Raw genomic sequence first — 23,362 nt, 5'->3', positions numbered from 1 at the left:
GCAACCAAAAGAAAAGAGGACAATGAGGGTTTGCAAGTCTAAGTGCACCCATTCGAAAGGAAGAAAAAATGTTAGGTGTATTAGGTTGGGTAGGTAGTTTGAGGTTGCAGAAGAAAAGTCTAGATCACATTCTGTATTATTAATCAAGGCTCATCTCATCAATCATAGAAAGGTCAAAGCAGTTGTCTAATGGAAGAATTCTGGTGGCATATCTAACTCCCTTTCACCTACCCCTCGAAATTTCTTACTAACACCCCCTTGAGGACTTTGGGATCTACCCAACTAGCCCTGTTATCACTTCATTTTTGTGAAATACTAAGTCAAGCTTTGACTTTCTTTAATAAAAAGAAGCCACATTTCTTGTGTAAAAGTCACTCTTCTACATTCCATTCACTTCCTATGACTAAGTTTCAGTACATAAACTTAGCCTCTCCCCTAATCCTCCACCTCACAAACTCATATTAACCGCTAATTCTATTATATAGCTCCCTAACCAAACCTTCCCATCCCTGTTATACAGAAAACTATATAAAATCCCTAAAAAATATTACCTATCCCAGCCTATAGCATTATAGCTAGGTACATATAGTTCTGGGATATGATAGTCCACCTGGGACTATTATGAACCCATCCATGTCATAACTCTAGGATTGGTCTAAACCTCTGGTTAGGCCAATAACCTATACCTAATCCCTCACCCATCAAGACCTCATATTTCTACCCCCTCCGCAGTCATTTTCCCAAAATTAATGTTTAAATGTTTTATTAAACATTAAATTGTCATTCCCCCCCTTAAACCTAACCCTTTCTTAGCGCTCTTTATTTATGTTTGGCATTTAAATGTTTAATTTAACATTAATCGCTGCCACCGCACATAACCCACAAACCCACATCTTCCAAAGTTTTGGACCCCCCCGCGGCATAATGTTGTTTAAATAAATCGGGCAGGTCCCATGCCTAATTGCACGACACCCCGATGGTCCCGCCAGCCATCCGATGCCCAAGACTTCAGATCCAACTGTGGGCGGTCGTTTTGGCCCCCCGATCTGCTGGAGGTTAACGTCCGGGGGATGGGCGGTTTCCCTGCCGTACCCCCGCCACGTGTCGGCCTCCCATGTGTTTAGAGGCCCCTTCCCCAATACTGCCGGTGCCGAAAGGTGGTGCGGGGAAAACTGGATACCGCTCCCCCGCCTGTGATGTCACCCCCACGTCCTCATGATGTCACCCCCGCATCCCTGCCGATGCTCCACGTCACTGCTAGCTCATCCGCTCGTCTCCCTGTCCCGCCACCCTGTCACCGCCACGTCTTCATCCTAGTCAACGTCCACGTCACCTGTCCGTACTCGGGACCCGTCGATGATGTCATGCTGACGTCATCACGGAAAAGCGCCAAAAGTTCGAATATGTCAAATTTTTATAAAAAACATGCATTTTCAACCGTTCGTTAGTCATTTTCATTGGACATGGTGGAGAGCTGCTACTGCCGTTTGTTCCTGTTTGCCTCCAAAATTCAAAATTCGACCAATTGAGCTGGAACCACCTCCGAATTCGTCTTCACCAGTCGCCATTGGACCAGTCTAACTGCCCTCGGTGCTAGTTTAACTAGGTATTTGCCCTGCGTTGCTCCTTCACCCCTGTTCTTCCCATTTTTCTCCATTTTACATCTTTTCAAGCCTGCAAATTCCCAAATTAAGGACTCTGCCTTACCTAAATTCTGCCTAAATCCACTGCTAAGCCCCTACCTTAGGAAAAACCCTGCCAACCCGCGCCTGTTGGCGAAATTACCTTTGGAAACTCATTTTCGAGCTCAATTCCCGGCAAAAAATTTCATAACAGTTCGGCATTGTTCTCTTTTACCGCATTCCACTCATAAACCTCTGCAATTTCACTGTAACACTCCCCGTTCCCTTGCAAAAATTTTCCCTCCCAGTCTCTTATTCAAAGAATGTGCCAAAGGAACCAAAGCCTTATCCGAAATCTGCAAAGTTTTCCTTTTCATCATAATTACAGATATTGAAGGCCATTCCCTCACTTGAACTCATTTTGCAACTCCTTTGCAAATCCTCAGAGTTAGTTTTCAGTAACCTATTACTGCTGTAAAACTTCTTTCCAAATATAACATCAAAAAGTTTTATAATGGCCACTCCAACAGTTCTCAGTGTCACTCCTATGAATCCACCAAACAAAGAACTTGAAGCCATGCCTTTGGCTGATAAGGATTACCTCATTCAAGATTTAGTTGGGGACAGAAATCACTTGAAGACCTTCTGCCAACTAAGAGACAGCTTTATGAACAAATGTGACATCTATGGCATATGGGAGTCCAATTTGCCTCATTATTTCCTTCCATCTGTTAATGTTTTTCCTGAGGTCATCCATTTATGTGCTGAGAAATATGAACCTAATCAGGGAGCTATCAAGTCTCCATCGGGGAGCATACTTTTTCATATTACTCCTGACTCCATCAACCAGATGCTCGATTTCAAACAGACTCAGCTATTGGTTCCTTTCTCCATGAACTATTTGCTGGATGAAGGCGCCAAGCTTTCCAGCTCTGAAATTGCAAGAACTACCAAGACATTCATGAGGGCAGACTGCCAGCCTACAGGCCCACCCCCTTTCTTATATCACAATTTCAATGAGGTGGGCAAGCTGCTTATAGATATGATTTCCTCTGTGCTGCGTTTTAAAACAAGTGAGCACATTGATGAAACAGTGTTGGTCCTGCTGTCTGCATATAGCTCAGGACAGCCCCCTGCTACCAAGTACAATTATGCCAAGTTCATAGCCAACAAAATACATGATCAGCTGTTGAAGATGGATAGGGAGGGAGTCTTTAAATATTCATCATATATCTATCATTTGTTCATGTATTTCCAGTCTGAATGCTTCCAATGCCCCATTAAAAAGTTGGATTCTAAGGGGGAAAGAAGGTCTGTCATCTTTTGGTCATTAGTTTTCCATGAGGTTCAAAACTCTCCATTTTCCTACTGTGAGTTCATTGACCAGTTTGTATACCCAGTCTCTTGTCTTCTAAAAAGGTCCCCTCCTCCTAGATTGTCCTATGACATACAGAAGACCTTGCAGCTGTCTAAGAGTTACAAAATAGGTGATTGGTATCTCTACCAGAATCACACTATCATTAGGATCTATGGCTGTGAGCTCTGTCCTTACAGGCTCCCAAGATATGTACCAATGAGACTGTTTGCATTGGAGTACTATAGGCAGCTCATCAATGCTGACCTTACTCATTTTCATAGTGCCAAGAAGAAAGCTCATCTGAAATTCAAAGACCATATAGGCCCCTTCATTATGAACAAGAAAGATGGTTGGCAAGATGCCGATCAAATACTAAGGGACAAATACAAGTTAAAGAGGAGCTTCTGGTGGGCCCCTTATGACCCGGAGGGTTTTATCAGTGACAGAAGAGTTAAATACAGGCTGATGGCCTATGACCATTGTAAATTACCACAAATTGAACAATATGCCAACCAAGATGAGTGGCTGCAAGAAACATTAGTTGAGGAATTTACCCAAGAAGAAATTATGGAAAGAGATGTCAAAGATTTAGAAAAAATTTTTGACTTGGATTTTGCTGACCAGGTAACTTTCAAACTGCCGCACCAAGTCGGAGAAGGCACATCCACTACTGCAGCTTCACAAGCTGCCCAAGAAGCATCTACATCAGCAACAGGTACAGCTAAAGGAAAAGAGCCAATGGATACAGAACAAGGAATGGTGACAGAACAACCTGCCACTTCCATGGAACAATCTTAAGGACAGGCTCCTCCACAGCAAACAGAGGCACCAAAAGTGCCTGTTTTATAGACTCCTGCCCATGAGGAAAGAGGCAGAAAACGAGACCGAGAAGACTCCACACCTGCTAGTGGGTCTACACAACAGCCCGAAGCTAAGAGGAAAAAGGTTGACTCTCCAATTGAGGAGGAAGTCAGTGAGGAAATCCTTGGAAGTCCAAGGAGAGACAGAGAAGGAAGTCAACAAACAGCCACAAGCTCTTTCCAACAAGAGCAAGATAGACAGCATGGCATGGAGGTATCTTCCTCTACGCAGCAAAGTAAGAAGCCAGCTAGCATCAAAGCCACCTTTAAAGAAATTAAGGCTCAAAATGAAATACTAAGAGTACAATTGTATGACCAATTTCTTAAGGCAACACCTACCAAGCAGGAAAGATTGATGGCAGCATATGACATCAAAGAAGAAAGGATGATTCTCGCCCACTTCAAGCCCAAGGTTCAGCAGCCACAGTCAGCTGTAGACTATGTCAAGACAAGATTAGAGGTCCTGGCCAAGGACATTCACCCCATGGATCAAATAGAGTTACATAAGCAAACAGGGGAAATGGTCTATGCCACCCTGGCAGATAAGGCCACGCTGGCTCATGAGTTAAAGGAATCTCTAAAGAATACAAATATTCAGCTTGATTTGGAAAGAATGTCCTCCACAACCAAAGACAATAGAATTAAAACCTTGGAGGACATTATTGTGGACCTAGGGCATGATCCTAAGTGTTGTTGGGAAAAGTATCCAATACGGAATGACCCTATCCCACTCTAAGGGTGATAGTACCTCAGCAACAATCAAAGCAAAGCTATTTAAGATTTCTTCTTTATGAAAGTAAAATAGGGGAGAAAGGGATCCACTAACCGTTGTCTTTCGCTAATGGTTGATCCAATCTTCTCTCCTTACTGCTTGCTCCCAGCTCCTTGCTCTTTCACTGGCCCAGCTACACCAAGATCCTGCAAAATGGCAAGAGAGGGAAACTACAAGAAGCATACATTCATAATTGATTCAAGGATTGGAATAAATCAAATACACAAGTATAACAATACACCATTGAGACACATGCATATAGAAGAACCTCAAATGCTTTATTAATGGAAGAAGTAAAGTTCAGGAAGTGATACAACCATAAGAGGCCCAATCCAACATCACCTCCCAGCAGAAAGAAATCTCCTCTTCACCTCCTTCAAGCAAATCACCCAATAGTTCTATACTCAAACCAACAACACTTCCTTACATTCACAAGATTCCAGCCTCCTTAGACCTCATGAGAGAGCTCTATATATAGGAGTTTTGGAGAAAGGATGAGTCAGCTTGAGGCTGGCATGAAGCTGACTAGTGTCCTCTCCCACTTCAGTTATTCTTCAGTTCTTGAGTCCACTTGGAGGTTCTTGCTTCCACTTGGAGACCTAGACCCTCTTACTCATCACCAGTCGAATTCCTTGATCCAAGTGTCATTTTGGAAGCTTCCTGGGCATTGACACCTTGAGGAATGACTGTGCCACATGTCCAAACTCGCCTAGCGCAGGTAGCCTTCTTTGTAGTTGACATTCAGCACAGGTAGACAGTGGAGCAATTGACATTCAGCGCAGATGCTCAGTGGAGCAGTTGACATGATCCAGAATTGCCTTGTTTTTGAGTGTTTTCAGGTGGAGAACTTTTATTCAGTGCTGTGGTTTGCTAACCTTGTTCCTCTAGGGGTAGGAACAACATGTTTAGGGGCTTTGGATCCCTTAGATTATGGACATTTCATGCTTCATGCTGTAAGGCACAAAAATGTCTATAACAGTTGCCCCCTAAAGTATGAGGTCGTTTATCGGGTGAAATGCTTTATTAGGAGGATCCGAAGTTCATTCAATCGCTGAGAGGTGACCTGTAATAAAATACAATACAATACATTATTTTTCATACTGCTTTCATGATCTAGCTGAGGCGGGAATTCCCATGCTCAGCTTTATAAATACATTTTCTGTACATAGAACAGACAATCGTCTGATGGTAGACTGATAATTCTCTGCTTAAATTATCATACTTTGAGTAGGATGATCATCTGCTGCACATGTCAATGTCTTTATTTCCTGAATATATATCGCAGCCCGGATGGATGAAACTAGATCCGGGGTCTTCAAACTCGTTCGATCTTCATGCTAAGTACAAGTCGATCCATGTGAGAATTTCTTGGAGTCGAACATGGAAAGACATCGCTTGATTACTAGTCAATGATGTAAACTGTTAACAAGCGCGAGAGGAATCACCGATAATGATAATGACCCTCAAGGTACTGCAGTACAATTCACGTGGTGTGAATAAAGGACTTGGCATCGAACACCACGCAAAATCTTCTGGTCGAAGGTCATTGATGTATACCTGTTGCCGGAAGTGAGAAACTTGCCATTGAGGCATGCAAGCTTCAAAGTACTGAGGGGGTTGTTCCTAGATCAATTCCTTGGATAATGAGCTGATGTCGACAAGGAGCGATCCGTCAAAGGAGGGCCTTAATGAATCCCACATCAGTGACACGGAACGGAGCTAATGATTGTGATGAAGGTGAAAATGATATGTGAAATATGATTCAGGGTGGCGGTCATGAAAGGATGAAAGATGATGTATGGCAGTGGATGGGACACGGTTGACTCTTTCTGAACAACATCTCTTGAACATATAACGACACTGATGTGATGGATCGGTAGCATTACCCCAAATGTGGATGGTTTGGCGAGACCATGGTGATGAGACCGGTGAATGAAACAACCCAACCCGATGTGATACGGAGGAAAAGTGTCATGTTCAAGAGCGACTTGCTACCATTAAAGCTTTGAGGTTCTCCCAATTTTTCCCTAGTCATTTCTGACCAGTACCTCTTTATTTTTGTCAAGCTTGAGGAGGATAACATATGCTTGTTCTATAACCTGCCCTTAGGGCAAGCCCATCGCTATGTTTTAACGAGCCTAGCGATAGGGAAACTCGTTCTCGTCTAAAGAAAAGTTTGTCGCTATTTAATCATTTTAACGAGTCTAACGACAAGGAAAACTCGGTCCTTTTCATTTTTAGAGAGTCTGAAAAGGTACAGAAAGTTAACTCCAAAATTCCTTTTTCGTCATCTAATCCCTTAAGTCCGAAAAAGTATAAAACAATACAGAAGGGATGAATTTTCGATAACTTTAACGAGCCGAATAAAACAAGCGCTCGACCTTTTTGTGCAATAATCCCTCAGGTCCAAAAAGATTAAAATCTAGAGGAGGGATAGCTCTTCCGGTCATTTTAACGAGCTGGAAGGCCAAAACTCGGCAAACTTTTCATATTTTACGAGTCAGATGAAAAGAGCTCAAAGAAGACTCGTCTTTTGAGGAACGAGTGATAAACAGGGATAGCAGCAGATTCCAGGTACAGGTTGGAATTTTCCAATCACGGCAGTGTCACAAGGATGGCTAGGTGAAATCACTCTTCGCAGCTGTTCCTCAAAATGGGTAAACAATCATATGGAGGTGAACGATCGGCCAAATGACGGTGGAGGTGGCAGGTGCAAACACGACCAAGGCATTTTATGGCTGATGAATTTACGATCACAGTGGTTATTTACCGAGATGGGTTCATTTTTTAACGAGCTTGAATGCGCCAAAACATTGCTCAATCTTATGTCTATTTTTTAACGAGCATGAACTATGTGCTAAAACTGCTCGGATCTCGCTTTTCTATTTTTTAACGAGCATAAATTCCGCGGTAAAACTGCTCGATGATAAGCTTGCATGCCCCCAGCATAATAATGCAAATCGAGGTGCATGCATATTGGTCACTATTTAAGCATAGTAACGCTTGAGGTACAACCCATTACGAGGTTGCGCCAGTGGAATTCCGTCATAATCCATTAACTCGTAGGCTCCTTTTGCTAACACCCTTTTAACAATATAGGGGCCCATCCACAAGGAATTAAATTTACCTGCTCCCAATTTATCGGATTCTTTGTCATAAAGCAAGACCAAATCACCTTCTGAGAAGACACGGGGTTTGACATTTTTTCAAACTGAGCCTTGACTTGTTTCTTATGGGCTTCGTTAGCCAAAGCGGCATCACGACGGGTTTCATCCAACTGGATTAATTCCAAGAAACGAGCCTCTTCCTCTGAAGTTCTGGGGAGGAGATCAATTGCGAGTTTAAGCGACGAAATTTCGCACTGGATTGGCAAGACTGCTTCCAGGCCATACACCAGTTGAAAAGGTATGAACCTGGTTGCGTTCTTTACCGACGTTCGGTAAACCCACAAGGCTGAGTACAGGATTAGGTGCCACCTTCTTTTATGAACCCCGATCATCCTTTGCAACATACGCTTCAGGACCTTGTTGATTGCTTCAACTTGTCCATTGGCTTGCGGATAATATGGGGTAGAGCTGTCGTGAGATAGCCCTAGCTTGGCAGCTAATTCGACCATCATGTGATTGCGAAAATGCGACCCATGATCTGTAACTATAGCCTGTGGTACGCCGAACCTGGCGACTACATGATTGAAAAAGAAAAGGGCAGCTGTTTCACCAGTGTTATCCAATGTAGGCATCGCCTCGGCCCATTTGGTAAAATAGTCAACAGCGACTATAATATACCCATGCCCCCCGGTCGAGGTGGGGTTACATTGCATGAAATCGATGCCCCACTTGGCGAAGGGCCCAACAGCAACTATTGGCTGTAAAGGTGCGGGTGGTCTCCTGGTTTTGCTATCAAAAATTTGACAAGCATGGCAACTTCTGACTGCGATTATGCAATCTTTGAACATGGTTGGCCAGAAGTATCCTGCTCGTAAGATTTTTTGTGCTGTTGCATATCCAGATTGATGCCCCCCACACGCGCCTGAATGACACTCATTTAGGGCTTTTTCGGCCTCCTCATGGGTAAGGCACCTCCTCAGAACTGTATCGATACCACGACGGTAAAGTGTGTCACCGACGATCATGTAGTCTTTTGCTTGGTATCGTATACGTTTCCGTTCGGAGTGAGAGGTGTTAGGCCTGAATTTCTGGGTTTGGAGATAAACTATGATATCTCCATACCACTCATCGCTTACAGATATCAGAAACAAACTTTCGTCCACGATTGACTCTTCTGATGTTTCATCGTTGGACAATGATGGGAGATCGCACAATAATTATGCAAAAACTAGAGCTTTCTTTGACTTGGATTTTACAAATTCCAGATCAAACTCTTGAAGGATCGCTACCCATTTTGAATATTTTCCCCCCAGCAACTGTCGCGATAGTATATAAGTCATGGGGTTTCAATCTGACAAATTGGTAGTTTTCCGAAAGAGGACATAATGTCGAAACCTTTGAATCGCTTGAACAGCTGCAAGCGCTAGTTTTTCAACATAAGAATATTTACTTTTGTATCATTTAAGTTTTTACTTAAATAATATATAGGATGTTCAATTCCATCGACTTCTTGAACTAAAACCATTGCAATGGTCGTATCCGCTGCAGCCAGATACAGGTTAAAATCTCTTTGATAGTCTGGGGCGTACATTAATGATGCTTTTACTAGACAATCTTTCAGAGCATCAAAGGAAGCTTGCACCACCTGGTCCCAGACGAAAGGTACATCCTTTTTCAAAAGACGAGTATAACCTTTAGCAAGTTCTGCGTAATTTGGAATGAACCTCCTCAGAAAGTTTGCTTTCCCTTGGAGTTTCTGAATCTGAAGCAAATTTGAAGGTGGAGGCAAATTAATGATTGCCTGAACCTTGCAAGGGTCGAGACGAATCCCATCCTTAGAGACTACAAAGCCAAGTAAACAACCAGAACCGACGCAAAACACACATTTGTGCGGATTGAGTCTTATCTTGTAGTGTCGGCAACGTAGAAATATCGCTCTTAAATGCTGCGGATGATCAGTCCGCTTTCGCGAATGAGCCGGAAGGTCGTCGAGATAAGGTTGAACAATATTCTTGATGTCATGGAAGGCATAATTCATAGCCCTCTGAAACGTCGCCCCTGCGTTCTTCAAACCAAAGGGTAATTTTCGATAAGCGAATGTGCCCCACGGACAAATAAATGCAGTCTTTGACTGGTCCTGTGGGCGGATATTTATTTGATTATACCCGGAAAATCCATCCATAAATGAAAAGATTTCACATCCGGCGCATTCATCAATTATCTGGTCGATGAAGGGTGTAGGGTAGTTGTCCTTCGGACAAGCTTGGTTTACATCCCTATAATCAACACACACTCTAATCATCCCTTGTTTCTTCATAGCAGGGACAATATTCGATACCCAATCGGTTAGAGGAACCGGGTAGATGAATCCAGCATGGAGAAGTTTTTCAACTTCTGCCTTAATGGCAGCGACTTTCCTGGGGTGCACCTGCCGAAGCCGTTGTCTTACTGGTTTGACATCAGAATAAATTTTAATTTCATGTTCAACGATACTCGAGTCAATTCCTGGCATTTCATCATATGACCAAGCAAAGACATCTCTAAATTCGCGAAAAAGAGCGTTATATATTTCCAGTTCTGAAGGGGAACAACCTTTGCCGACATAAATATTCTCTACAACATCTGTTTTAGTCGAGATATTTATGGCTATAGTCTCTTCAATATTGGATAAGTTTCGCTCGGAATCCACCGTATTTATAGTATTTGTTAGGAATTCAAAAACTGAAGGGTGATAAAGGTCACTTTGAGTATCTTCTTCATATTCCGGAAGAAGGGAACGATGGTGGTGATCATTCCATGGTGCCCCGTCAATCAACATTGATTGTAAGATTCCTTCGTCAGTCCCATGAACTTTCGACCAAGGATCTAATGAGGTACCATATTCTCTAGACCTATCTACCCAAACGCTTGACGAGCGTTGATTTGGGTTCGCCTCCCATGCTTGAAACATTGATTGCTACAATATTTCTAAAGGGCTTGGGGGCAAAACAATTGCACGATCCATGTCGACCTTCGTGGAAGATATCATGTTGCAGGTTGCTACAAACGGTATATTTCCTATGTGAATAGGAGGTGGTAGTGCGAAAGTTCCCATCAATATGGGGTCTTTCAATAATCCTACTCCGATATCTTGAAGCAAATGGTTTCTCTCATGGATCATGGGAATGCTTCCTGTAACTTGTGGACCATTAGGGAGGAAGTTCTGTTGGTCGATGACCGTAATCCCTCCTTCAAACGGGAATGCGATCTTCCTAAAATAAGTTGACACGACAGCCGCCATGGCATAAATCCATGGTCTTCCCAGTAGGATGTTGTAGTTAAGATTTCCATCGATGACCTCAACATCAATTTCTACTGTTTTTCCTCCCAGTTCAACTTTCAAGTTATTAAGGATACCGTATGGGGTATAAGTCCTTCCGTCGAAAGCTTTTAATGTCGTCGAAGATTGTGACAAGGTTGGAGATCCTAAAGTTTTCCAGCAACTCATCGACATAATACATGTTGACGCTCCCTCATCAATAATTGTTTAGTGAACAGTTTTGTTGAGGGCTTTCACTTGAATAAGGAAAGCTAGCTGAGCTGGTAACTGAGGATCGTATCCTTTGTGATCAAAGGATACAAGATTGGAATCTTTAGGATCAACCCCACCAATTGCTGATAACAATGCCTGCCTTTGGGTTGGACAATTTTGTAGTACCTCAAGAGTCGACATAGTGGATGGCGATTGTGCCAAATCTTCCACTATGTTATAATGCTGCGCCACTCTGGCGCGAGGATTAAATGTCGACTTGTGTACTACACCCTTTGGCGGTTTGATTGTTAATTCAGGAATGATGGGTGGTACAACTTCTGTCGAAGTTGTTGTCGAACTACTTGGTTGATCTTTACCTTTTTCGTTCGACAACTGAGGATTCCCGTAATCTTTGTTCCTTGTCGAAATCAAAGCATCATTCTGCTGTTTTGAAACCGACAACATAAGTACTTGCGATGGGGAAGCATTTCCACTATCAACCATATTTTGACCTGGGTTGGGAAATGGATCAGTTAACACAGCTGAGGTTTGGGATCTTTTAAAGAACCTCTTCAACTCAGCTTTGAATGGACAATTCCTTGTTAAATGATCCTCATCATCACATATTTGACATGGATAATTTTGTTTCCCTTTCCCCGGAGGGTTTGAAGAATTTTTCCCAGGAGATGACTCACCCTGTTTCTTCTTCTTCCCTTTGTTTTGCTTCTTCTTTCTTCCTGGTTGATTGGTTTCTTTGCCTTTATCTGCTGATACGACATTTACTTCCGAAGCAAGAATTTCTTCTTTTGCATTTTGATCCGAATTCTTACGGGCTTTCTTTGATGAAGCCTTTATCGATTTCGCGTTTGCCGTGCCAATCACGCCATCACCGGCATGAGAGTCACTATTGGATTTAGGAGGGGGAGGAATTGAAAATTCCGGTCTAGGAGCGTCAGGTATTTTGTCGTAGAGCGTGCCGGACTGAGTATAAACTAAGTCCAAATATTGTGCACGAGCAATAACTTGCTCATCTGTTACGACTCCCCCCTTTGCCACATCTTCCGTTATAGCCGGAAGTAACGACTTTATAAACCATTCAGCTAACAGCTGATCGGGAACGTATGTTTTCACCATCCTACGACGACGACGCCACTCATGTATATGATCAGATATATGGGTGGCAGTTGTCTGCTTGAAGTTGGTTAATATTTCTGTTCCCGTTTCATACCTTATCGGTAATTGAAAATGGGTTAAGAAAGTCGTGGCTAGGGAACTAAAATTGTCGAATGAGGCCCTAGGTAATTCACTATACCATTTAGCCGCTGGACCTGTCAATGTCCTCTGAAAAAGGCGAAGCCTTATTGAATCGTCGTTTAGGGTGTTCGACGAACACCACAGATGAAAAGTCATCACGTGATTCGATGGGTCTTCACCTGGATTTCCATTGAATTTAGGAATGTCAGATGGAAGTTTATGTGGAATCGCTGGCCACCAAGGGGCATAAGCAATCGGATCGTTAGTTAACTGGTGTAAATCGGGTAACTCTAAAGTTGCCACGAATGGTAATTGTTGATTCAGGTTAGGTGAAGCATAACCAGGGTACGATGGAATCGCTTGAGCAGTGGGCCTTTGCATACCAGCATAATGTAATTGATGTTGGTATGATTGATATGGTTGGTGGACTTGACCACTGTAAAGTGGTTGGTTTTGACCGTTTTGGATATACGGTTGTCCACTGTTCACAAAGATCTGCTGCTCAGAACCTTGGTATACTTGCTGGAATTGTGGTTGTTGGTATTGCACTAGCCATGGTTGTGAAGCCATGTTCTGTTGTGCTATGCTAACCATTGGACCAAGGTGTGGGGTAATTGTACCCGTTTGTACCTGAGTCGCCCCACCAGTTGGCGATTGTGGTTGTGACCCATGGTCAAGTGGCTGTTGCATTACAACCTGAGAAATCTGAGGTTGACATGCAACAGGCATCGCTTGAACTTGTGACACAGTTACAATAGCCGGTGTGGTCGGGATGTTCGTCATAGGTACACACTGTTGCATAGAATATACAACCCTTGGTTGTTGAGGTAGCATAGGTACCCAACTACTTGATGCAATTCCAGTATAACCTGAATACTGTTGTGAACTCGCGTATGGGTACCCACCCGGAGGGGGTAATGAAAGGGCATACTGCCCCCCATACGGTAGCAATCTGGAACTCAAGGGGATTGATTGTCCTTGGGGACTGGATTGCCCAAATTGACCTCCAAATGGATCAATTTGACGAGTCTCAACATAAGAGTTGCCAGATATTACTCCGGATGAACAAACTGGAACAGACCATACTGTCGAAATAGTCCCTTGGTGGACTCCTTCTAGCGGTTGTGAGCTAGTCGGGACAGCTGGTATGCCGGCAAACATTGTCGGAGTGACGGCAGGGGCTTCTGCTGTCGCTGTGTCATTTGACACAGTCCTAGATGATGATGGTTGTTCAGACATTTTAAGTCTATCCAATAGATTTCCTAGCGATTCTACAGGAACTTCCACTTGTGGTGGATTAACCTCTGATGAAGGAAATAGAGTGACCCCGACTCCAAAATGGGTTGGAGTACTTGCTTGCGGATCCTCTGCAATTTCCTCTATCGCAATCAAACCCGGTGGAAGAGGAAGACCGTCAGGTCCGTAAAATATTTCTGGTGCCGAAGAAAGGGTTGTTTCGACAGCGACAGTTGTTTGAGGAGCAAAAGTCTCTGGACCGGTTACAGATAGAACTGGTTTAGTTATACAAGTATTTGCCCCCAGACTAGGATCAGTATTACTGTCCTTCTGTGGCTGTTGAACTTCTTCTATAGAGGCAGGGTTTCCAGAAATGTTTGGAGTAACCGGAACCTCAGATGCGGTTGGAACACTCGTTCTAAATTTTATAGGAGCTTTTGAACCGGTTAAACGAGTTCGCTTTGTCCGTACTGTTTTCGATTCCGGAGACAAAGACGGTTGACTCGTAAGCCTCCGCGAACGACGGGGTTTCAATTGACTTTCTTCCACGATTGCGGATTACTCGATCAACCAAAATATTAAAAGGGGAAATTTGTGTTTCCGAATTGAATGAATTTTATTAGACGCTTTTAGACACAACTTGCTTTTTCACTTTTTAAGAGTCGAGAAAAAGCTAAAGATGACTCTAGTCTCCTTCGATGTTTTAACGAGCCCGAAGTGACAAATGCTCGGATGGACTTTTTCAGTTATAGAGTTTGAAAAAGGCCAAAAGAAACTACTCTGGAGTTCTAGGCAGAGGGTGTGCCAAACTTTTCGCAAAACCACAGAATACGTTTTACGGTACGAGTGGTCGATCTTCGTGAATGCTATGTTCACTGCATTGCGATCAGTAGGGCGGCCGACACGGCTTCCTATGGATAAAGGCTTTGTTCCTATAGGGGTCTCCCAATATATACGCGACGGTACGTGGGAGCACAAGTCCGTATTGATACTTATCGCTTCACCGTGGAGGAATCACCCAACCACTCAACGCTAAGATATCACGTTTAACGACGCCGGAACACATCTCTAGCTTAGACCTCTATGTGTTTGCGTTATGTTTCAATGTGTTGTTATGTAAATTCAATTCATTTTAATGTTGATCTTGTTTAGCAGTTTGCCTTTATGGATCACCACGAGATGTATAATACAACTTCCTAAATGCAGTCTAAGATGATAAGCAAGCTTTTCAATCTTTTCGACTTATGAAAATCTTAACTACTGAGGGAAAAGAAAGACATCATCTTTTCACACAGATCAAAGAGCACACACTAATGCACTTTTTCCTAAATCAACATGCAAACTTATCAAATGCAAAATGCACAATGGAGATATTTCTTTTCTCTTTCTTAATGTTGATGTAATACAAAAAGAAAGTTGTTGTATAATTTTGAATTCAATTTCAAGTGAAAGCAAACAAGCTTTGTCCAAAATCAAAAGACACCTTAAGATTTACTTGTTTCGACACTAGAAATACATAAATTCAAACCATATGACGAAAGAAAATGCTCAATCAGCTATGAACAGCAAACAAACTAACTCTTAAGATCAAAACGACACTTATCACAGGTCTAGATCTAAGAGGTCACAGCAAGACTAGTTCACTTTCGTTATGGGAAACTGCAAATGATGGAAGAAATACACAAAGAACAAATACAGTTTCTTTATACAACCAAGGTGGAATAGTGGCAAGGAAAGTTGGTTTCAGATAGGCACATTGACTGATAACAGGCTGCAAAACAAGGATGAAAACAGGGCAATAAATAGCAGGGAACCCCAGTTGCATAAATTCAAACCATATGACGAAAGCAAATGCTCAATCAGCTATGAACAGCAAACAAACTAACTCTTAAGATCAAAATGACACTTATCACAGGTCTAGATCTAAGAGGTCACAACAAGACTAGTTCACTTTCGTTATGGGAAACTGCAAATGATGGAAGAAATACACAAAGAACAAATACAGTTTCTTTATACAACCGAGGCGGAATAGTGGCAAGGAAAGTTGGTTTCAGATAGGCACATTGACTGATAACAGGCTGCAAAACAAGGATGAAAACAGGGCAATAAACAACAGGGAACCCCAGTAGTACACTGTCAGTTTGACATTTAGCGCAGGTAGCCCCTTCGGGACCTGCGATGAAATGCAAACTGCCTTCACAGTGCCTGCAATGAAGAGATAAACTTTCGTTTTTCTCAGTTTCCGGGTTACAGATTGCTCAAAAATTCACAGTTTTTGGCCAAATCAGAAGCTATCAATCAAGTACACACTAAAGGGTGAAAAGGAGGATGAAAAGCTATCACTAAGAGCTGTTCAGAGTCCTTGTGGATCAGCTCTTCAAATCATAAACATGCCCAGAAACTGAGCCAGAGTAGCTGCCCTCTACTTTGCATTTGAAAGATCCAAATGCAGTTCGATTCGGTACTCTCTTTGTTTAGGAAATGAATAGCAAAAACACAAACAACCAACAAGATACGATCCCCAGTGGAGTCGCCAATTTGTTGTTGGGAAAAGTATCCAATACGGAATGACCCTATCCCACTCTAAGGGTGATAGTACCTCAGCAACAATCAAAGCAAAGCTATTTAAGATTTCTTCTTTATGAAAGTAAAATAGGGGAGAAAGAGATCCACTAACCGATGTCTTTCGCTAATGGTTGATCCAATCTTCTCTCCTTACTGCTTGCTCCCAGCTCCTTGCTCTTTCACTGGCCCAGCTACACCAAGATCCTGCAAAATGGCAAGAGAGGGAAACTACAAGAAGCATACATTCATAATTGATTCAAGGATTAGAATAAATCAAATACACAAGTATAACAATACACCATTGAGACACATGCATATAGAAGAACCTCAAATGCTTTATTAATGGAAGAAGTAAAGTTCAGGAAGTGATACAACCATAAGAGGCCCAATCCAGCATCACCTCCCAGTAGAAAGAAATCTCCTCTTCACCTCCTTCAAGAAAATCACCCAACAGTTCTATACTCAAACCAATAGCACTTCCTTACATTCACAAGATTCCAGCCTCCTTAGACCTCATGAGAGAGCTCTATATATAGGAGTTTTGGAGAAAGGATGAGTCAGCTTGAGGCTGGCATGAAGCTGACTAGTGTCCTCTCCCACTTCAGTTATTCTTCAGTTCTTGAGTCCACTTGGAGGTTCTTGCTTCCACTTGGAGACCTAGACCCTCTTACTCATCACCAGTCGAATTCCTTGATCCAAGTGTCATTTTGGAAGCTTCCTGGGCATTGACACCTTGAGGAATGACTGTGCCACATGTCCAAACTCGCCCAGCGCAGGTAGCCTTCTTTGTAGTTGACATTCAGCGCAGGTAGATAGTGGAGCACTTGACATTCAGCGCAGATGCTCAGTGGAGCAGTTGACATGATCCAGAATTGCCTTGTTTTTGAGTGTTTTCAGGTGGAGAACTTTTATTCAGTGCTGTGGTTTGCTGACCTTGTTCCTCTAGGGGTAGGAACAACATGTTTAGGGACTTTGGATCCCTTAGATTATGGACATTTCATGCTTCATGCTGTAAGGCACAAAAATGTCTATAACACTAAGAACCCCAAAGCCATCAAGGCCCTAATGAAGAAAAAGGAGGACGATATTGTTGCTCTAAAAAAGAAAATGAGGCTCACCTCGACTATGCACCCACAAATAGGAGAACTGGTTCGAGAGAAAGAAGCTGAAGATACAATGGACCTGCTAATGCAAATGAACCAAAGAATAATTGAAATGGAGGGAGAATTGGAGAAAGCACTACAAAGAAAGCAGGGAGAGTCGGCCTCCCAGCCACCTCAAGCGGTTCCAACTGTTGTTACTATTCCTCCTACACAAGCAGCAGTGACCCCTCCAATTATTCCAGCAACTACAACAGCTGCAGATGCTACAGTGGCAACAACAATGGCTCCTGAGTCTAGCATGAGCATGGATGAATTGACAAAAGCTGTCAAGGAGCTAGAGCTTCAGGCAACAGAGATAAAAGAGGCCAAGGAAAATTTGGCCAACCTAGAAGGAAAATATGATAAGTCTAAAATGACAGTGGTTGAGCAGACAAGGGAAATTAAGGCCCTGAAGGACAAGATAAAGGCCTTGGAGGAGGGGCTAACTTTGGACAAGACACTAGCTGAAATAAAGAGGATTCTGTGGGCCAAGATTACTCAATCAATCACTAACCAGTGGCAGTCAATTTAGGCCATACATGAACAAATAGATCTAATTGGCCTAGCTTAGTTTGAAAATCAGAGAGCCAGAGCAGCATTGGGAACCATGCTTGAACAGGCCAACAGAATGATTAATTTTTTGAACCTTCAAACTAAGGAAGAGCTGGCAGCAACGCAAATTATGAATAGGACGGAGCCATACTCACAGCAAAGAAGGTGCTGAATCTGAGAGGTTTTGTACGGACACTGGAAAGAAAGTGTCAAGAGATGCAAAGGGACATAGATGATTTTAAGTGGAAACTTGCAGCATTACAAAGCAAAGGTTTGCCCAGCTTGCTGACAAGTACTGGGAGGCTATTAACACGTGAGAAATATGTCACCAGATTGAACAACTATGTCACAAATCAACTTACTGCATCCTCAGGCTCTACAGCAGAGCCAGGGCCACCTTCTGGGCACAATCTCTATGATAAGTTGGAAAACTTATTTTTTATTGAACATGAAATTAATCATTTGTTTGGGATGCCACCCAGTTATTATAGGTATACAGAGGCTGATGAAACACTCATCAAAATACAAAAGCATCAGTTACCTCCCGAGGATTGGTGGCAGGCAATGCTGGCCATTGTGCCCAGGTAATTTCAGTTTTTTTGCCCCTTTTTGTTATTCCAAATCTCGGTCAGCTATGAGTCAGCCAAATGAGGCACGAAAGCACCGGACAAGAGCGGTCAAGGAAGAGGTAGAGCAAGTGGGAGCAGTGAAAAAGCAAAGAGATGGACGGCAAGCCCAAAAGATCGCAGATTTTAAAAGCGCAGCCCAGCCGACTCAATTGGACTCAAAAAGTCAATTTTATCTAACAGAATGAACAACTGTTATATTCATGTTTACTACAGCATTTACTCTTTCAGCTACTATCCCTTAAGAGTTGGCAAAGAAGTTATGATCTATTAACTCATCATCTAGACATTTTTGTATCTTATTTTTGTATATATACCTCCCCACAGAATGTATTTGGGGTTGGTTGGTTAATGCACTCCAAGAGAGACTCGCTTTGTATATCTGACATGTTTTCTTTAATCAAAGACTGCTAAAAAGCTTGGAGGACGGACTGTCCACTGTGTTATTAATGTTTTGAAGAATGAATATGGAATCCATGTGTTGCAACATGATTCAATAAGTGTTTCTTATCTCTGTTTTAAATTCATATATGTTTATATCATGCATATATCACCATCTAAATAACAGAAAGAAAGATTAGCTTAGAACTTGCTTGGCTGCACTCTATGCTTAATTTCTGCTGTTTCTTTATGTTTTCATCTGAATTGCTAATGAATATGAATTCCCTTTGGCTCGTATTCCCCCTAATTCACTCATGTTTGACAGTTATCTAGGGATTCTTGATTGCTCCTAGATAGAGCTCATTCACCTTCCCTCTGTTAAGCTAAATGAGAAATTCTTAATTGCTTCTCATTCCTTAGCCCTCATTCCATCCTTTTAGCTTGAATCGTTGTTTCATGTGCAACTAGCTCGCTCCATATTCTTCTTGTGACCAAGAAAACGCACCAGCAGTCCTAATCCTTGACTCCATGCCCAATGGTTTGAAACTCTCACACTATACTTACCTCTCTACTTGAAAGCCTCATCCATCCCACCAAACTCAAACAAAACCCCTTGAACTCAATAACTAGCCTAAAATCATCATCAACAAAGTTAAATCATAAAGAGAGAGCCCTCTCTGATTGCAGGTGGGCTAGAACCTGTAGTCCAAAGATTGGTTTGTGGTTACCTCGGCCGTATTCCCTTGGGAGTCAAAGGGAACAACTTGAGTGATAACAAATACAAAAATATATATTTCCAAAAGGTGTGACATATATCGCTGGAAAGGTATCGAAATGTACTATTTGGATATGTAATCTTCTACTGTATTTGAACAACCTTTGAAATCTATAAAAACCACTTTCAATAATCTGCCCCTTTGTTATTAATGGCAACACTCTGATATTTACTTCTTCTGACAACTTCTCCCCTTGTCTTCCTTCTCTCCACCTTTGACATGAATAGAAAAGGTTGTTTCCCCTAAGATTGTGCTTCCTTTGCTATGATATAGGAGAAAGCACTCCCATATTTTTCCTTATATATTGAAAGGTTTCTTTGGGAAAAAGGTTTGGTAAATATGTTAGTAATCTGTTGTTTAGTGCCAATATATTCCATCTTGACATTCTTCTCGATGATTTTTTCTCTTCGGAAATGATACTTGATTGGAATATGCTTTGTCTTTTAGTGTATGATAATATTTTTGGAGATATTAATTGCACTAATTTTGTCACAAAAAATAACAATGGGTTGATCATGTTATCACTCAAGTTTTTTCCTTAGAAGTTATTAAAGAAGGAATGGCCTGAGGTAACCACAAACCAATCTTTTAGACTCAGGTTCTATCCAACCTAAGTCTAGAGAGGGCTCTCTCTTTATGATTTAAATTTGTTTGAATAAAATTGCAGGCTAGTTCTTAGCATTCAAGGTTGTTTTGTTTTGATTGGGTGGTGGGATTAAGAAGACAGATGGGCAGAGCAAATATTTAGGCCATTGGGCTATGGAGTCAATCAAGAAAGGCTTAACCGGATTTGATGTATCACTGAGGTAAGAGTTCATAGGGTAGGCTAACACAGGAAGAGCAAATGTGAAGGTTTCAATGAATGGAAGTCCTAACTAGGGCTAAGGGAAATGAAGAATCCTTAATAGGGATTAAGATGAGGAAGGGAAGTATGGCCAGTAGCAAAGGGCAATGAAGAATCCTATACTATGGGCCAAAAGGGGGGTAAACTACAGAAGTAAGGAGGCAATTAAGAATCTCCAGACCAAGGCAGTTTAGAAGAAAACATAAATAAAGCAAACAGTTAAAACAGAGAGCACTTAAGCTAATTCTGATGATATCATTCCTTGTTTTCTTTTAAGATTTCATAAGAAACACACATGAATATTTCATAACATAAAGAGAATACAATATTTAAACATGAGAAAATGATACTTATTTGTTCTAGTTGTGCACAAGAATCGAGTGAAATGTCCTCAGCTTTACTTCGTAATCCAGTAAACCATTCCAGTATTGAGTACAATAGCTCCTTATCTTACAACAAAATCTTTCCAGAAATTCCTTTTAATCCACCCTAATTACTTCAACTTGTGAAGTATTTATACAAAATTTGATACAAAATATCTCATAACTATATGATAATTAATCTAGGAAACAAAAAATATCTTCAACACAAAGATAGAGACAGATGGAAATCCGTTTGCTTGCTATCCCTTTATTTGTGAATGTGCTGGCTGCTGGAATTCGGATTTGGATCTTGCAGTTGCCTTGGTAATTATGTGCTGGATTCATTCTTATCTTTAACCTACTGATACTCTTTACCTGTGCTGATTAATCCTGGATTACCTGTTTTCACCTACCAGTTGGGATTACCTCTCTAGATTTACCATAGTAACTTATAGTAAATCTGTAAAACTGGTCCACCATTCACTATCTGGTAATTTTATTCTGATCATTTTCCTGTAGACTTCATCGGCTTCTGTATATTTGGAAAAATTGGGTTTGCTGGTGAATAAGTGTTTGATTTCATGTTCTATGTAGAATAGATTCTCCAGGCCGTCATAAAGTACCTTTCCTGTAGGTAATGCTTTTACTCCTGAAGAACTAGCTTGGCTCTTGGACTATTTGTGCAATCTATCAATGTAATCTTCTTGTGTCATTAATTTGTCATGTATGACCAGAGGACTAGGAAGTCCTTTTTCTCTCAAAATGCCATATTTTAACATGAAACTGTCGATGTCTGCTTGAATGCTTTGACATCTTTTCTCCAAATTGAGCATTAGGTTCCTTTTAGTAAGAACCTTCTTTATCTCAATAATGGTTGTTGTTCTGTCCTGAATTTCTAATTCATCCAGCTGGTACCTGTTTCTGCTATTCAAAAAATCTATCAACTGATTTGCTTCCTCAGGTTTGTCTCCCAGTTCTTCCTTTGTCTTCTGTATGGCTTCCATGGTTGTTTTGACTAATTCAGTTTGTTCTGATGACTCTGGTTGGCCTGATGATTCTGGTTGGCCTGATGGCCCTGCTTGCCCCGAAGTTTGTCCACTGTGTTCCTACAACTGCCTTTGAGATGGAGTTTCTCCAGGCACCTGTACAAATAAATCTTCATCAAGCCTCCTTTCTAAATCTATCAATACATTGTCAACTGCAACCTGTGTACTATCTTGATCTACTAATGTGTTTTCCCTCCATTCAGATTGATTGGCATACTGTTCAATTTCTGGGATCCTATGGTGGATGTAAGGAGATAGCTTATTTTTCTGCCTCCTATCACAAATGAAGCTGTGGGGATCATAGGTCCATATGAAACTCTGTTTTAATTTCAATATTTGGAGGATTTGATCTGCCTCCTTTCCTACCTCTCTACTGTTACAAATGAATGGTCCAAGATGATCTTTTATTCTTAGTTGGGCCTTCTTCTTGGCCTTAACAAAATGCACCTCATCAAAATTTATCATTTGCCTGTAGTACTCCAGAGCAAATAATCTCATGGGGAGGTACTTTGGCATTTTGTAAGGTGGCAACTCACATCCATAGATTCTGATCTCTGTATGGTTTTGGTACAAGTACCAATCCCCTACTTTGTACTGCTTTGACAACTGCAAGATCCTCCTGATTTCTGCATTGATTCTGGGAGGAGGGCTTCCTAGCAACATGGTAGCCATTGGGTATACAAATAAATCAATGAAATCTGTATATGAGTAGGGAGAATTAGACATGTGGAACAGAGGGGTCCAAAAGATGACAAATCTAGGATTACCTTTGGTATCAAGTTTTTGGAAAGAGAAGGGAAACTTATCAGTCTGATAGTAAAGAAATAAATGGTACAGGACAAATGAATATTTGAACACCCTTTCATTTTCCAAATTTCATAAATTGATCATGCATCTTATTTGAGATGAATCTTGCATAATTAAATTTGACTGCAGGAGGCTGGACAGGGGTAAAAATAGACATGTAGGAAAAGATGATATCATCTACATATTCACTAGTGGTAAAACCTAAAATGCATGATATCATTGATGTGATATCTTTGCCTAGATCAGAAAAGTAGGATGACATGTAAGGAGGGGGATCCTTTGGCATGTATTTTTCTTCAATAATGAAAGTCTATAGGATTTGAGTACTTCTGGAACTAGATAGCTTGTAAAACCTGTCAAGCAAGTCAGCAATAGTAAGGGGGGTAAGATTTTCACTAGGTTGTAACTATAACATCTCATTTATGGATTTTGCAGTGATAGTAAATAGGATTTTCTGATCTAGGGACATTACAACTCTCATGGTAGGGTCATAGTTTGCATGACAGTAGTGAACAATTTCCGGGAAGACATGAACACTAGGG

The sequence above is a fragment of the Pinus tabuliformis genome, chromosome X, assembly GCF_031772625.1.
Source record: "Pinus tabuliformis cultivar Carrire ecotype Pingquan chromosome X, CPIR1, whole genome shotgun sequence".
NCBI classification, from domain to species: Eukaryota; Viridiplantae; Streptophyta; class Pinopsida; order Pinales; family Pinaceae; genus Pinus; species Pinus tabuliformis.
The sequence above is the reverse complement of the archived record's forward strand: the minus strand, read 5'-3'. Positions refer to the sequence as shown.